A 12382-nucleotide genomic window follows, 5' to 3' on the forward strand; every position below is an offset into this window, starting at 1 on the left:
CTGTGCGGGGGCTACTCTTCATTGTGGTGCACGGGCTTCTCATTGCAGTGGCTTCTCTTGTTGCGGAGCACAGGCTGTAGGTGCGCAGGCTTCGGTAGTTGTGGCATGTGGGCTCAGTATTTGTGGCTCGCGGGCTCTAGAGCGCAGGCTCAGTAGTTGTGGTGCACGGGCTTAGTTGACCGCGGCATGTGGGACCTTCCCGGACTGGGGCTCGAACCCGTGTCCCCTGCACTGGCAGGCGGATTCTTAACCACTGTGCCACCAGGGAAGCCTGTTTTATTTTTTTAGAAGATTATAAAGCAGACCGATCATTCACTGATTCACTCTCTTACTTGGAGCACATTAAGTAAGGGCCGATGACGTGTGGGCTCCATGCCAGCACACACTTGGAGAAGTTCTCATATACTCAGTTCTGCCATAGCTTACTTGAAGAACTACAGAAGGAAATTCAGTACACCAGAGCCTCAGTTTTACCCTCTGTAAAACGTATACGCAAATCAAACCTACTAGAAGAGCGCTTTGGCATTCCCTCAGTGAAGCAGTTTTCAAAAGAAAAGGACTGCTGGCTTGACACGTGATGAACTCCAGGTGTAAAAGTGCCTGTGCATCTCGCTGCTAGAAAGCCCCTCCTCATCTGGGCTGGCTGACACTCCAGTCTCTTCCAGTGCTATGGTTATGGTCTCTCAACTGAGAGACGAGGACAGACATATGAGATCTCTGTCACTCTGAGTGAGCATCTTGAGGGCAGAAACTGAGCCTAATTTATTTCTATTTCCTCTCTGCACGTGAAACCTGATACTTGGTAAGTGCTCGGTTCCTTTTGTTCATTGTTGGAGAGGGATCAGGAAGGGCATCAGAGAATCCATGACTGTGAGCTAGGCCTTGTACCATTGATGTATAGGCTGCATTTGGCATACAGAAGGTACTCAATAAAGGAAGCTTTCCTTAGTAAGTCTGTGGTGAGGAAAAGAAGAGTAAGGCAGAGGGACTGAGAAATAAAATGCATGCCGAGTTCAAGGAACAGAGTTAGCACAAGTGTGGCTAGATAGGTGTCCCCCAACCTTTTGTGTTTGTAAGAATGGCTAGAGGAGCTAGTTTTGATCTGCAGAGTCCTGAGGTCTCTACACTCAGAAATTCGGATTCAGTAGCCCTGAGGGCCAGCGAGGATATCTGCATTTAAAGCAAACACTACCAGTTTATTTTCTTACAGGTAGTCTGCCAACCACACTTGGAGAGCACAGGCCTGGGGATGTGGGAAGTGGGGGCGGTGGGAGTGGCTTGAGTGTGTGGAAAGATGAAGCTGGGGTTGGTTGAGAAGAGTCTGGACTCTGTCCAGGAGGGGAGCCCTCCAGGGCTTCTAAGCAGGGGAGTGACAGGGCCTGATCTGTGATGGAAATCAACTGTTCTTACTAAAGCTCAGGGCATTTTCTCTTTGCTTCTGCTCCATTAGATATCATTGCTTCAAGGGCCCTGAACAAATAACTTTCCATTAAAGCTTCCAGGTTTTGTAGGACCCAGAGTTCCAGTTACCAGTGGAATGTGAAGTTCACAGGCCGTGTTCAGGCTTGCAAGGAGAGGATTAATTAGGTAAAAAGGCAGTTGCACACATAAGTGGGTGCCCACACCCCAGTCTGGCCTGGTGTTTTGGTGCACTCATTCAGGCATACAATACTCTTTTCAGTTCTAAGCGCCACCTCTTGAAACAAGTTAAAAAGCGAGTTCCAAGTGAGATGCCCAAGTGCTGTGTTTTACACAGACTAATGATCAACAGCCTTCTGTTTTTATGGTCCTGGCAACCACACTGGGCTCGCACAGCTAAGGATACCACAGAAAAGAATCCCGCGTTTCACATCTGACTACATAGCTAAGTGCAGAAAATTATGTTTTAGGTTAAAAACAAAAGTGATGGGTTCACTGAACTTATTGGTTTCTAAAAATTTGTGCCTATGAGTTTTTTTTAACATTTAAAAAATGCCATATGTTTCACTGTGTTGGGACAGTGAAATTAAAATTAACATTAGTAAAGTACCCTTTGAAAAGTACTTTCACACGTTATATCTCTATTGATTCTTAAAATAGTCTTGTGAGATAGGTATTACCATTATCCCCATTTTACAGATGAGAAAACGAAGTGTAAGTCTTACTGATTTGTTTAAATCCATACAGCTGGAAATTGTGGCGCCAGAACCCACCTCAGGTCTTCTGATTCCAAGATCCATGATTTCACAGTTGCTGCAGGAACCTGGCAATCAGCGGGAATGCAGATATGTCAGTTATCCCCCTCACACCTCAACACTCTCCTGTAGTTCAGCTTCACAGCTAGTTGCCTCAACATTTTGTTCATTTCAAAAATCTTTGACAGAGAGGTGAGTGAGGTCATGAAAACTATGTCTATGTTGATGGTCAACTAGATTGGAAACAAGATTGCTTTTGAGAATGAAACTATAAAGTTAACTCTGGTAGACAAGCGATATCCCAAATCACCTTATAGGTATTAATAGAATGGCTCCCAAACCTGTAAGATGTTGTGACACATCTAAGAAATTATATGGCAAGCAGAAAGGGGAGTTGGTCATCATCCCAGAGACAAATGTGGCAAGACCCACTTGAGCTCAGCTTAGAGGAAGATGTGGCCCAGTGACTTGACCCATACAGGCCCAGTGGCATGGACCCCTTTGCTATGATAATAGATGCTTCTTAAAATTTGGACCAAAACCCCTAACGTCCTTGTGTTGTTTCCATGCTCACTGAAGTAACTCTGAGATTTGACTTCCCTACTTAAGTGTCTGCGGGATCTGAGAGATACAAGTCCCCAGGCTCTCCAGGTGAGCCCCAACCTGGGTCCTGGCCAAGCACTCACTTGCCCTTTTGAAGCATCCAGAGCAAGTCCTGGAGGTGCTGTCCATAACTCCAGAATAGGCCTTAACATTTGTGAAGGCCAGCACTTGTCCATGGCTGCTTGAATGGGCCTCCAGTTTTTAAATCAGCGACTTAAAGTGAGAAACTGATTTTTCCATTATGCTTCAAAAAAAAAATTTCCCACCTCCCATCTCTGTTGAGCCATTCTGAACTTGCTGCCATTCCTACAGTGCGTTTTGTTCACTCTTAGAGAACTTCAGACAGGCCTTTCTCCCTTTTCTCTCTTGTCTCCATCTTGCTTTTTACCTGCATGATCCCCACTCATTTTTTCAACTTTGTATTTAAGTAACTTTACAGAAAAGTTGCAAAGACAGTACAGTGAGTTCCCTTAGATCCTTCACCCAATTTCTCTATTATTACCATCCTTAACAACCAACTTCAATAATCAAAACTAAGCAACTAACATCATTACAATACTATTAACTAAACTATGGACTGTATAGATTTCATCAGTGTTTCCACTAATGTCCTTTTTCTGCTCCAGGAGTCAATCCAGGATCCCACATTGCATTCAGTTGTCATGGATCCTTGGTCTTCTTAATCTGCAACAGTTCCTTAGTCTTTTCTTGACCTTAACACTTTTGAGGAGTATTGGTCAGTTATTTTATAGACTGTCCCTCAATTTTTATTTGTCTGATATTTTCCATTTGGGGACAAGAATACCACAGAAGTGATATGTCCTTCTCAGTGTATCATACTGGGGTTGCATAACATCAAAATATCTTACCACTAGTGATGTTAACATTAATCACTTGGTGGTATCTCCTGGGTTTCTTCACAGTAAAAGCACGGTTTTTTTCATCTTTGTGACTAATAAATATATTGGGGGTGATACTTCGAGACTGTGCAAACACCTTGTTTCTCTTCAAACTTTTGCCCACTAATTTTATCATCCATCACTCGCTCTTGGCCTGAAAAATTATTGCTGTGGTGTTCTAATAAAGTTTTTCTATTTCCCTAACTGCTTCTACATTTATTATTTGGAGTTCTTCGGTAAGGAAGAGCTGCCCCTTCTACCTCATTCATTCAATTATTGATTTATATCAGTATGGATTCATGGATAATTATTTTGTTCTATGAGTTATAATCCAATACAATGACTGTTTGTTTTGTTGCTGAAATTTTTCCAGCTTTGGCTGCAGGTTGGCCACTTTGCCATTTCAACACTACCCAGCCTTTTTCGGGTACTTCCTTGCTTCTCTAGCAGCATGAGATGCTCCTGTCTCAACTTGTATTTATCCCACCCCAGCCCTGGAATCAAACACTTTTCTAAGAATCCCTAATTCTTTAGATTGGAGAATGGGATGTAAAAACCAAAACTTAGGTGGTGGGTGTGCTCACTGCTACTGGGATGTCACTGCTTCTAGGCCCTCTCAGCAGATAGAGCTAGGAAATCTATGGATGAATACTAGGAACATACTAGGTATGTATTCACATCTATATTTATTTCTGTATCTCTCTCTCTCTCTCTCACTATATATATATATATAGAGAGAGAGAGAGAGAGAGAGAGAGAGAGAGAGAGAGAGAGAGATACAGAAATAAATATATGTATGTGTGTGTATATACGTATATTATAGTATATATATATATATATTTTAAACCATGAGTTCATACTGATACCTCTGACTCTCATCCAAAACCATAGATTTCATTCTAGCCTTCCCTCTTTCCTTATTTGTAACTTACTACTCTGACAGTGAAAAGCCTGACTTTCATTATCTACAGTGTATTAAAGTATTTGTTCAACCCTAGTATATACACAAAGTAGTTTCAGAATTGCTAATCTGTATCCCCATGAAAAATAAGTTTACTAACTAGAATGCAGTACTTGTGTATAGTTCTTTTTGCCATTAGTTTTACAGTATCCAGCCAAAATACTGATTTCCAAAGTAACTTACTTTTTTTCTTCCCCACTCCATTATGGTTCTGTTATTCATTTGCAATATGGTTAGGTTCAGTTGTTATAGTTTGTATTCCATTTGGGGCTCTTCCTTCATTCTGGTTCATTTTTTTAAAATTTATATATAGTAAAATTTTCTTTGTGAAGTATAGTTCTATGAGTTTTGACAACCGCATGTTATGCATTTTTAAGTTGTTTTCTATGTTCATAAAACTGACATTTTTTTTCTAGCTGTATATATCTAGGCATTTCCATTTATTTTTCAAACTGTTTTAGAACTTTATGGATTGGTCATTCCTGAGGGAGAAAAGTTTCAGCATCTCTGTGTTTCACATCAGAAGGGCCCAAGTTGAGGAGCCAACTTGTGTCTGTAATGCAGCCAGGGCTTCAAATTTGGTCAAATCATGACTTTCCATCACCTAAGGAACCCAGGTCTGCACAATCAGATTGGCTGTGCTGTCAATCTATATTGTCTCTTAAGACATCAAACAGCTGATGGGGGGAGGGTTTTTGGGACCAGGGTTGAGAGAGAAAGAAATACTACAGGTGGGCAGCTGCAGTGCTTCCTTTCTCCTTTTTTTCTTTTCCTTCCTTTCTTCAGATAACAACTACCCACTACCTACCATATTCCAGAAGTTGTGCAATGATGTTTAAAGGCCCAGGACCCGGCTTCAAGAGTTTCACATCAAGTAAGGAAAATTGAAAATACACCACAGTGTGAATGGCATCCCCTGTGCTTGAGAAACATGATGGCCTGAAACAATTATTAAAATGGTGAGTAGGTGCTATGATAAGGGTAAACACCAAGTGATATGGGTCCTTGGTTAACAGGCACCTCTCACATGCTGGGGAGGTGAGGTGGGCAAGAAGGGCCAGAGGAGTTAACACTTGAGCTTAGCTTTGCAGGACAAATAGGAGTTTGGTGCAAGAGTCAGTAAAGGTACTCCAAGCAAGGGCACCACATACACAAAGACCTAGAGAAGTGAATGATCTGGAATGACCTAAGGAAGCTCTATATGGTGAGGGAGGGAATAGGGTCAGGAGTGGGAAATGGTAGGATCATATTGAGGAGATACTTGCTAGGGACCGTGTGAAAGGTTTTGTGTGCTTTGCTAAGGAGTTTGATTTCATCCTGAAAGTGGTGAGGTCACTGAACAATTTCAGGAGGAGAGACAGATGTGGCATGATCAAATTTGCCATTTCTAAATGTGTCTCCATCAGGAATGTGGAAAATGGACCAGTGATGGAGCCAGATGGGAAGTAGGGAGATTAATCAAGAGGCTTTTGCAATATGAGAAATGATGCATGTCTGGATTAGGGCACTTGCAGAAGGGACTGAACGCTGGTAATGAATTCTGGGGAGACTTTAGATGTGGCACTGCAGGAGTTAGTGACCACTGAATGAAAATAGTGAAGAAAAAGGAGGCACCAGAGATGATTCCCAAGTTCTTCTGACAGCTAGATATATCATGGTGTTACTCACTAAGGCAGTTTGATTTCAGACTAACTTTTTTTTTTGATTTACATCAGACAGATATAAAAAAGAGAGAGAAAGAAGCAGATTTTTTTCTGCTATATAAGTGGGGTTTTGCTAATATTACTCATATTCATTGAGGAGGAATCAAATAAGAAAGTTTCACTGCTCCATGCCATCATTCTTAGACCCCACTGTAGAATAAAGGAGATGATTCTGTCCCAAGGGAGAGTAGAAAGTTACAGTTTCAGGAAAGTTTGAGTTTGGTGTGTTCAGGCAACTTCATGGGAAAGTGGTCAGTGTGCTTACACAGAGCCTTGTACTCAGAAGGGCCTCTTGCTTGGTTTTAATCTCTGTGGCTGCCATCTTGAAAGTCTGTCTTTGAATCTGTGTTTTGTAAATGAAGTTAGACTGGACGATGAAGCATACACTGGAGGCTTGGAGTCTCAGCTCACATGTGGTCCTGCCTCCCTCTTCCTGCCTGGGATAAGTTCTCAGCTGTGCATTCCTTTGAACCCTCGTGCCCTAGTTTCCCCCAACCTTCCCTTCCCCATACCTGTTCCTCAGTTGCCTTCTGCCCCAGGTTGGGGCCTGAGCATAAATATGGGGTGGGTTGGGGTACAGCATGTACCCACCCTGCATCTCAGAGAAGGGCAAAGCAGTGGCTGTCCCCACCCTAGGCTGGCAGGTCCACAGAATTTCAGCAGAAACCTGGACATGGGCCTCTAGCCCATCCCCTAGTGTGTCTTGGTGTAGAGATTACAACTCCTTGGGGGTCACCTTTCTGCTGTGGGTATGAAAAAGGGAGATTGACTCCCTGACTCCTGACTGGGACCCTCCCTGCATTTTCACTTTGCACTGAACTCTGCAAATAATAGAGCCTACCCCTGGGTGTGTTGACCAATGGCAGAAAATGGTGGGTGGAATTGTTCCAACTCATCATGCATCCTCCAGAAACTAGGAACTTTCTTGACCTGTCAGAGGAAGAACAAGACATTCAAGGAAGGGTCAAAGAGGGTGCAAAGCAGAGACCAGGTCAGGAATGAACCCATTGCCACAGACTTTTGGAAAAGACTCAAGCCCCTTCTTTTCGGGACCAGAAGGGCATGGTCCTGACTCTTACTGATGGTGGCCAGACTTTTAGGGGCTGGGATGCACACACACAATAACCTACAAATCATTTTTAAAACATACAACTACTCACAAATGAGTATGCAAGTAAAAATGACAAAATCTGAATAAAGGCAATGATTGATATATCAAAGTCAGTTATTAAGATATTATTAAGATATCTTTAAGATATTGTACTACAGTTAGGCTAGATATTGTGTTCCAGTAAGGGGGAAACCTCTGTATTATTTCTTACAACCCATGTGAATCTATAATTAACTCAAAATAAAAAGTAAAAACAATATATGCCAATCATGTGCTATCATTTCAAACGTACCGTGAGCATCTAAACGCAAAATACTAGATAATAGCCATCCAACTTTATATTTCAGACAAATCAGTCTTTACGTGCTTTAGGCAAGAGCCTGGGTTTTGATAACTATGATTCCGCCTCAGGTGCAGTACCAGTTATTGGTATCCTTTCAACATTCCAGACTGTATAGATCCATTAGGCTTCAACTGCTATGACAGAGATACTTGATTTTATTAATTCTTCGTTCAAGTATTTATATACGGGGCACTCATTTTGGGCCAGGTATCAGGCTAAGCACTGGGGGTACAAAGATGAAGCAGGGATCGCCTTTGTGCTTGTAGATATTCCAGTCAAGAGGAGAAGTCAGATGGACCCACAGTTAACCACTACAATGCTCATGATAGATGCTGTAATAAAGGTAAGAAGAGGAGTCCATGGAGGACAAGTGGAATTGGGGAGGGGAGGTTCAGGCAAGGTTTTCTAGAGGAGGTAATGTTAGAGGAAAATCTTAAAGAGTAAGTAGGAGTTAGGTGAACACAAAAGAGAAGAAAAGGTTTAGTCAGGGAAGACAGGAATTGGGCAGGCTGGGAAGCATGAGAAAGTGTGGTGCTTTGAGGAAGGGCAAGGGAATGCTGGAGCGCAAGATACAGGTAGGTGGGCCCTGGGCGAGCCAGGCTGGAGAGGTGGGCTGGACCAGCGCATGGAGCACTTGTCCCATTAGACCAAGGGAGCTGGGAGCCACTCATAAACTTTAAGTAAGGCAGTGACATGACTGATCCTGTCTTCACCTCTCCTGGATAAACAAGGACAAGGCTTATGGATTTTTTTTTTTTTTTTTAAGGAATAAGAGAATCAGTGGGCTGTATGATTCATTTTCTTAGTCCTTCCTTATCCCAGGCAGAGGTTCATAGGTAAGGTGCTTCTCAAATTGCGCCCACCAAGCCTCAAATGATTCCACTTGCTCGTTGATGAATCCAACCAATAGAAGGCAAAGAAGATGAATCTGGGTTCTGAATCTGAGTTGGAGAGGTAGTGGGGAGGCTCATACAACATCACCAGCCCAGTATCTCTGTCTTCCTCTCAACTCCCCTTTCTTCCTCATGGCCTGTGCCCTGAGGGCTACTCCCCGAAACCCAAAGAAGTGGGGTGGGGGAGGTTAAGGTGGGGCACAGCTGGTTTTCTGTTGCTGTGACCAAAAGTCCTAGTAAATCCCTGGTAACTCATGAAAGAGAAAGAAAATAATATATTGAGAGCAAAACAAGCCCGCACACTACCTGTCTCTAAGCTTGCCATGGCAGCTTTGGCATTTGACTCTGCTCTGCTCAGTCCCCAGAACATTGATTCCCCCTCCGTGGAAGCATCTCGTCGCTAAATACCCTTCCAAGATGTGTGAGAAACTCCTTCCCTCTTAAATGGCTGACTGAACAAATTTAACGGAGGCTGTTACCCACTGAGTTCGGTATCAAAGCACTAAGGTCAAGTTCTCCTTGAGTTTTTGCTTTTATCTGGAGTCTCTCGCCTCCTGCCCTCCACTGCCATCAGCTTCACAATATCAGACAGACGGAGTCTGGGCAGCTCCAGGATCCACGTTTCTCAGCCTAACATACGAGGAGGGTAGGGGGAGAAAGAATGGAGGGAGTTGACGAATGTAGGGGTTTCATTTGGGACTAAATGGGGCCTGTGCTTGCATCAGAGGATCTTATATCATGGAAAAATGGAGTCTCTTAGAACTCAGTGTCAACAGACAGATTCCATTTGTCTGAGAATTAAGGAGTGTGGAAAATCAAGCATGCAGCATGGGTAATGGAAATGGCCTTGGATTACTCTATTTTCCATTTCTCTGTCCTAGCTGTACCTCTGACCCAAACCTTTACTAATATAACTACCACTTATAGAGTACCCACCAAGGTACTCTATAAATATATATGTAAAATAATGGTCAAGGCATTGGAACTGACCGATCAGAATAAGTTCTAACTGTAAACAACTGGTATAGTTGCACCAGATGACCCACTAAGAACCATATACTGAGAGAAATACTTCATATATATTATTTTGAATTTTCACAGATAAAGAAAGTGGGATTCAGAGTATCCAAGCTCATACAGCTTAAGACTGGATCCAAATCCAGATTGATCCCACAATCTTGCTTTTTTATGTCATCCTCCCCCTAAGGTATATTTGTCTGTAGGCAGCGTCAAGGGAATCTGGAGAATGACTCCTTAAAGTCAAAGAACACATGGCCAGTAGGAACACCTGAGCTGGCAGCACTGGACGACAGAAGTCAGTCCCAGCCAGCTCAACTTGAATGCGGAGTAGATGGCATTGTACCAGGCTCACCTGTAATCCTGCCTCAACCTACAACTTAGGGTTTAATTACACACAGTCTTGCATTGTTTACTAATTGTTGCAGAGGTCAATCTCATACTTTTATTCATCATTCTTCATTCAGTCATCAAATATTTTGGAGCAACTGGGCACATTCCTTCTCTGGCAGCCCTTGCGATAACCAGCATGGAGAGGTAGGCCAACTCAGCTAGTTAATGGCCCACTAAAGAGCAAATGAGGGCTAATTTGCCTTTTTATTTTTTTTCTTTTTGGCTGTGCCATGCACCTCGTGGGATCTTAGTTCCCCAATCAGGGATCGAACCCATGCCTCCTGCAGTGGAAGTGCAGAGTCCTAACCGCTAGACCACTAGGGAGTTCCCTAATTTTCCTAATAATAAATTAATGAATTAAGTTTTGCATTTATTTTGAAAATGTTTTCAGATATTTCTTTAATAAATAAAAACTATACATTCAACAGCTAGAATTTGAAACTAGGAAGTTGGACGCACAAATATTTTATTTCTAGCACCTCTGATCAAGATAAAAAGTCTTTATCCAAACATTAGCTTTGGGAATAAGAATGTATACAAAAGCCAGTTTTCTTATTATTGTTAGTACTGTGAATTTTAATATGTAGCCTTTAATCTAGATATCTTAAGTCATACATCAGAACAGCATTCTCTTAAGGTATACAATCTTTGGACTCTTCTATTAATTACAGTTAGTAAGTCACCTTAGCTCTTTGAATGTATTTGGATGTCCTGTTAAAAAAAACAGTCATCTGGAAGCCCACAAAAGATTCCTTAACAGCTTGACAAAATTCAAGCATCTTCTTAATATGCCTTTCTTACTCCACTAAGAAGCCTGTAACTCGTGAAACAGCTGCAGGGAAACCATAGGTTGCACTTGAAAAACCCCAGGTTTCAGAATTAGTACCACCGCTTAGTTGCTAGGGATCTTAGGCAAGTTACTTGAGTTTCCATATCTGTAAAATGGAGATAATGAAACCTACGGGAAAGGGTTGCTGTGGGGATTCGAGATCACACGTACACACAGAATCCAGCACAGAGGCTGTGAGCAGTAAGTGCTCAATAAATGTTAGTTTATTTCTCAGGGGGTTGTTGGGAAGGTTAAATAAGTTCATAAATATAACTGAGCTCACATAGTAAGAAATTACTGTTCCACCCTTCCCACTTGAGCATTGTCTCCACTGTAGTGAATATTGGCAGTTGTTTTCTTTATCTGTGTAGTCATCCAAAGTGGACAATTCAATCAAGTCTCCACTTGGAGCCTTGTATCTGATGATCTCATTGTTGTGGAGATCTGAGAGATGAAAATATATATTGGAGCCACGACAGGACAGTTTTGCAACAGCAGCCAAAAGCCCTGAAACGTTCTGTCCGTTGATCCAAAACTCCTACTCATAGGAATTCACCTTTAGGAAATAATCAGAATTGTAAATAAAGATTTATGACAAGATGTTTAGTCAACTGTGATGCATGATCATAATAAAAATAGAAATAATCTAAATACATGACAATAGGAGAATGGTTGAATAAATAACAACCTCTCTGAATAGCACACAGCTGTTTAAGTTGAACTTTGGAGAAGATTTAATGACATGGGGAAAATAATCACATTTCAATGTTAAATTTAAAAAGTAGGATCAAAACCTGTGTTTACAGTGAACACAATTTTACAAAATGTGAAAGTACCAGATGAATCAGTGAAGAAACTGACCCCTAAGTTACCAAATGCATAAGAAAAAAATACAAAATATTGAATAAAAGTATCCATTTATGCTGCCCTTTTAAACATCTTCCAGTTCTGATCAATTAAAATCATATACTCAGTGAAGATGAACTATGGATCTGTATGATGAGAAACAAAAACGAGAAGAATGACTAAGGAAAAAAAATGTTAACATTGTTACCCGTAGGTAGTGGGATTAAGGTAATTTCCTCCTTCTTTGCGCTTTTACATATTTTCTAAATTTTCTTCAATGAACATATTTTATAATGAGGAAAACAGATTTATATTAAAACAGAGGGGAGATTATCAAGTCCCTATTTCTCTTTGCCTACGTGTTAGTAATTTTCTCAGCACAATTCTTTCCAGATATCCTTCACCACCAAGGGGCCCCCTGTCCATATGATACAAATGGAGTGTCTATAACACACTAAGGAGGGAGCATCCTCTCTTCATGTCACTCACTGCGATTCCTTCCAGTTCACTCTGCACAGTTTAGTGATATGCAACTTATATGGATCTACAATCCCTGCCTACCCACCCCCAACATAATAAATGTGACATAATAAATGTGACTTCCATACTA

The 12382-nt window shown here is 41.7% G+C and overlaps 1 protein-coding gene across 1 annotated transcript in view; it reads left to right on the forward strand.

The window, feature by feature from the left end:
- The window catches only part of BOC (BOC cell adhesion associated, oncogene regulated), a 264043-nt gene that overhangs the window by 169424 nt on the left and 82237 nt on the right, over window positions 1-12382 (forward strand). Inside the window, exon 6 of the mRNA XM_060010636.1 lies at window positions 5424-5596. The gene's annotated coding sequence lies outside the window, so the exon portion shown is untranslated. The remainder of the gene's footprint in view (window positions 1-5423; window positions 5597-12382) is intronic.

Source organism: Delphinus delphis, chromosome 4 (assembly GCF_949987515.2).
Source record: "Delphinus delphis chromosome 4, mDelDel1.2, whole genome shotgun sequence".
Lineage (NCBI taxonomy): Eukaryota > Metazoa > Chordata > Mammalia > Artiodactyla > Delphinidae > Delphinus > Delphinus delphis.